The 5,636-nt window shown below is 38.4% G+C and overlaps 1 pseudogene; it reads right to left on the bottom strand.

Annotated features, from left to right (window-relative positions):
* Positions 1-3,380: 3,380 nt before the first annotated feature.
* LOC110202473 (GTP-binding nuclear protein Ran pseudogene) lies at positions 3,381-4,207 on the bottom strand (annotated as a pseudogene).
* Positions 4,208-5,636: the final 1,429 nt, after the last annotated feature.

The raw sequence follows: 5,636 nt of genomic DNA, 5'->3' as shown, positions 1-5,636 counted from the left end.
CTGATCAAAGGGAGGGAAGAGTGAGAGAAGTGGTGGTCAGAAGCAAAACACTGGTGAGGAGGGAAATACACAGTAATCAACAACTGAATGTGAATGGGATGAAGTCTCCCATAAAGTGGAAGCAGATAGCAGGGTGGATTAAAAGCCAGAATCCTACAATATGTTGTTTACAAGAAATACATTTGAAGCAGAGATACACACAGAGTAAAGGTAAAAGGCTGCACAAGAATATACTATACTTCAGCTGAAGTAAAAAAAGTAGGTGTAGCAATCCTGATCTCAGACAAAGCAAAAGTAAAAATAGATCTCATTAAAAAGATAAGGAAGGAAACTACATTCTGCTAAAAGGTACCATAGACAATGAAGTAATATCAATACTAAACATACATGTACTAAGTGGTATAGCATCGAAATTCTTAGAGAAGTTAAGTGAGTTACAGGAAAAAATAGACAGCAAAACTATAATAGTGTGGGAACTCAACCACCCCCTTCTCAGAACTAGATAAATCTAACCACAAAATAAACAAGAAAAAGGTTAAGGAGGTGAATAGAATTTTAGAAAAGTTAGATATGAAAAACCTCACAAATACAAAAAGGCAGAAATATTAAATGCATCTTTTTCAGATCATGATGCAATAAAAATTATGTGTGATAAAGGGCCATGGAAAGATAGACTAAAAATTAAATGGAAACTAAATAATCTAATCCTAAAGAATGAGTGGGTCGAATAACAAATCATAGAAACAATCACTAATTTCATCAAAGAATGAGACAACATAACAAAATTTATGGGATATAGTCAAAGCAGTTCTTAGAGGAAATTTTATATCTATAAATGCTCACATGAATAAAACAGAGAGAGATCAATGAATTGGGCATGCAACCAAAAAAGCTAGAAAAATAACAAATTAAAAATCCCCAATTAAATATCAAATTAGAAATTCTGAAAATTAAAGGAGAGAGATTAGTAAAATTGAAAGTAATAAAACTATTGAACTAATAAAGAGCTGGTTTTATGGAAAAAAAAACAATAAAATAGATAAACCTTTCATTAATTTGATTTTAAAAAAATGACCAGCATCAAAAATAAAAAGGATGAATTGCCCACCAATGAAGAGGAAATTAAAGCAACAAATAGGAGCTATTTTGCCCAGCTGGAGGCCAATAAATCTGATGACCTAAATGAAATGGATGAATATTAGCAAAAATATAAATTGCCCCAGATTAACAGAAGAGGAAATAAAATACTTAACCCCATTTTAGAAAAAGAAATTGAACAAGCCATCAAAGAACTCCCTAGGAAAAAAAAAATCTCCCAGCTAGATGGATTTATAAGTGAATTCTATCAAACATTTAAAGAATGATTAATTCCAATACTATATACACTATTTGGAAAAAAAAAAACAGGTGAAGGAGTCCTACTAAATTCCTTTTATGACACAAATATGGAGCTGATACCTAAACCAGGAAGAGCCTAAATGGAGAAAGAAAATTATAGACCAACTTTCCTAATGAATATTGATGCAAAATTTTAAAGTAAAATATTAGCAAAAGAGATTATAGCAATTTAGCATGAGGATAATACATTATATGACCAGATGGGATTTATACCAGGAATGCAATGCTGGCTCAATATTAGTAAAACTATCAGCAAAATTGACCATATCAATAACAAAACTAGCAGAAAACATGATTATAAGCTTTTGAGAAAATACAGTACCCATTCCTACTAAAAACACTAGGGACCATAGGAATAAATGGAGTTTGTCTTAACATGATAAGTATTATCTATTTAAAACTATCAGCAAACATCATATGTAATGGGGATAAGCTAGAAGCTTTCCCAATAAGATCAGGAATGAAACAAGGATGCCCATCATCACCACTATGATTTAATATTGAAATGTTAGCTTTAGCAATAAGAGAAGAAAAGGAAATTTCAGAAATTAGAATAGGCAATGAGGAAACAAAACTATCATTCTTAGCGGAAGATATAATGATATACTTAGAGAATCCTAGGGAATCAACTAAAAAACTAGTTGAAATCATTAACAACTTTAATATAGTTGCAGGATATAAAATAAACCCACACAAATCATCAACATTTCTATGCATTACCAACAAAGCCCAGCAGCAAGAGATAAAGAAATCCCATTTAAAATAACTATAGACAATATAAAATATTTGGGAGTCTACCTGTCAAGACAAACCCAGGAACTATATGAACACAATTACAAAACACTTTTCATGCAAATAAAGTTAGATCTAAACAACTGGAAAAATATCAATTGATCATGAGTAGGCCAAGATAATATAATAAAATATAATAAAAATAACAGTTTTCCCTAAATTAATTTACTTATTCCATGCCATATCAAACTACCAAAAAAATATTTTATAGAGCTAGAAAAAAAATAACAAAATTCATCTGGAAGAACAAAAGGTCAAGAATATCAAGGGAGTTAATTTTTAAAAAAATGCAAAGGAAGGTGGCCTAGCCACACCAGATCTAACACTATATCATAAAGCGGCAATCATCAAAACTATTTGTTACTGGCTAAGAAACAGAGTGGTGGGCTGGGATTCTTATAATCCAGCCAATATTTAGATTCTTACAATCTAGCCACTGTTTGGGTTCTTAAAATCTAGCCACTGGTCAGATTCTTATAATCTAGTCAATAGCTTACTAATGTTCAGACTCCTTAAGAGTCTGCCCAACATGAGGGGACTTGTCTTTGGCTGAAAGGCCTGGGTCGAATTCTTTTGGGCCAGACCCGTGTATTGTGATATTGGGGTCCCAGTACCCCTGAACCTCTAAGCTGCATCATTTCGGTGACCTGTACGGGGAAACTGCCTAACCCCAAGTTCTTCTCCAGCCAAGACTGGAAGGTATGTAAGCCTTCCTCCTTCCACCTTTCTTGCTCTGCAGTTGGGGTCGCTCTCCAAGTGCCAAGGCTTGGAGGTGCTTTTCTGGCAGACAATTACGAGGCTGCCTCTCACTCAGCCTGACTCTCTCAGGCTCTCAGTCCACTGGGTTGGTTCAAGGCCATGGACCTGGGTACACCTTCCGCAGCATAGAGGAAAAGGACGGACACCCTATCTGGAAGTGCATGCTCAATTCTGTTAATTCCCTCAGCGCTAGGGAATTGGGGGAAACTGCAGTTGCTTTTTGGTTCCCTGAAGCTTACTTACTCCCTTATCTCTGCACCTCTGAATCCTCCTTCATGGAGGTTACAGGGAAAGTTAGAACAGCTAAAAAAATCTTGGCAGATTCTGGAGGTTTTGTGATTGATCATTAAGGAGTTTTGAAACACCTGTACAACCTGGTCAAGAGGGTATTTTTTTTTCAAAAATATGAATTATATTTCTTTTAAACTGCCACATTCACTCCAAAGCCCATTCATCTCCTTCAGCATCCCAAAGATTAAGCACATGTTCTGCTCAGCTATATAAAAAAGTGGCAAACACGCTATACCACTGACATCACAGGACAGTTGTCTATAAAACTAACCCTCTGATTCTGGGCTCTAGCTTCATTCTCTTACAGGTCATCATCTTCATCAGGGAGCGCAGTTGTCTGAGCAATCTGTAAGTCCTGCTCATACTGTGCCACCAGTGCTGGGTCCATGACAACCTCTGGAGGTGCAAGAGCAGGCATGGCAACAAACTCCAAATTAGGGTCTCCAATAAGTTTTCTAGCAAGCCAAAGGAAGGGCGTCTCAAAGTTGTCGTTACTTTTGGCTGAGATGTCATAGTACTGGAGATTCTTCTTCCTATGGAAGACAATTGATTTCACCTTGACTTTTCTATCCTTAATATCCACTTTGTTGCCACACGGCACTATGGGGATATTTTCACATACTCGCATCAGATCTCTATGCCAGTTTGGTACATTCTTGTAAGTGACTCTTGATATTACATCAAACATTATAATGGCACACTGAGCTTGTATGTAATAACCATCTCTCAGGCCACCAAATTTCTCTTGGCCAGCTGTATCCCATATGTTGAATTTAATAGGACCTCTGTTAGTATGGAAAACGACAGGATGGACCTCAACACCCAGGGTGGCTACATGCTTCTTCTCAAATTCACCAGTCAAGTGACATTTCACAAATGTTATTTTTCCAGTACCTCCATCACCAACTAATACAAGTTTGAACTGCACTTGGGGTTCTCCCTGGGTGGCCATCATGATGGTTCTTCCAGAAGCATCTCCATCTCTGCCTGACTCAAGAGGGTATCTGTTAACCCTTGCACAGAAGAAAGTTTCACGCTTTACCCCTCACCTTTGATTTTGCCCTCCCCCACCTGAGAAAGGAGGGGGGAGGGGCAGCAGCTACAGTGTGGGCCCCCCTGGCAATGGCCTTGTGCCCCAGACCTTTGCCTGGAAACATCACCCAGGTTCAGCACATCCTGCTCAAGGTAACGAAGCTAGCCTCTGAACTTGGGTAAGCACACTCTTTGATTTTCTGTGTAAAGTAATTTAGAAGTGCATTTAACAAAACTGAAGTCACCTGATTGGTAATGGGTTTGTTTCAAGTTTCAAATTGCTAAACTTGCTGTATCTGTTATATCAAGCAATTTTTCATAATTTGGTTACCACTAAACTAATTTAGCTATTGTTGGTTATTGTTTTAATGTGTAAACTAGCCAAAAAGCTTGTTTGGGGTATATATGGCTCGCTAAGAATTTGCAAGTGTATAGAAATCTCTAGCTTTTTACGCCAGGACAAATTTAAGTTTGAGATGTAAATCCTGGAAAAGGTTTTCCTAAGCTGTGATTAGTAAAACTTGCTGTTTGAGGTAAAAGCTCATAGGATTTTATTTTGAGTTTTCTGGTGGGTCACAATCCATCACTAAACAATAATCCACCATATGAGAGAAATGCCACAAGCTGCTCAGAGAAGGTGATACTGGTGGGAAGTTAGCATTGGGAAAATCTGAGAGGACAATTTTAGCCTCAGTCTAAGATGGGATCCTCTTGGCTCAGTTTCTCCATTATGTTCCTTTGAAAGGGAATGTTACCTAACTGGCTATTCCTGAGTCTGGCTGTGAGGTGGATTTGATACTGCATGGTTGGAAAACCGAATTTATCTGAATCCAAACAGAGCTAAGGATGTTTTATCCTCTCAAAGTTGGGCCCTAAATCTGGGCCCTGCAGTTTTTTTTTTTCTGTCAGATTTGTGTTTTCCAGACTATGGGCCATTGACCTACAGTTGGTAGGAAACAGCGGGTACCAGCCAATGTCCTCCCATCGTTCCCTGGCTGCAGCCTATGCTCAATTCCAGTCAACTTCCTCTTTGGGACCCCTCAAGGCAGGGACAGCTTTATGCCCCTTGCCAGCAAGAAGCAGTTTCAGAAGCCAAGACCTTCACCCCTTACTCCAAAAGAATTTGAGTCCCATTTGTTTGAGAGGGCAATGATGGGGTTGGGATCTGGGCCCCAGAAAGGAAAAACCCTGGACTTTCCCCACATGGCCAAATCTCTGGAGTTCTCCTGAGGCTATAATTCCATACCTCCCTATGGCCCCAGGCCACTTCCCACCCTTAATCCTATCTAGGCTCCATTCTCCCTTGGCCACCCCTGGAATTCTATTAGCTCATAGACTACTTGGCCACTCCTAGATCCCCTCCC

This window comes from Phascolarctos cinereus, unplaced genomic scaffold (genome assembly GCF_003287225.1).
Source record: "Phascolarctos cinereus isolate Bilbo 61053 unplaced genomic scaffold, phaCin_HiC Scaffold_8;HRSCAF=390, whole genome shotgun sequence".
Taxonomy (NCBI): domain Eukaryota; kingdom Metazoa; phylum Chordata; class Mammalia; order Diprotodontia; family Phascolarctidae; genus Phascolarctos; species Phascolarctos cinereus.
Note: the sequence above shows the minus strand (reverse complement) of the source record. Positions and strands in the feature narration are given on the sequence as shown.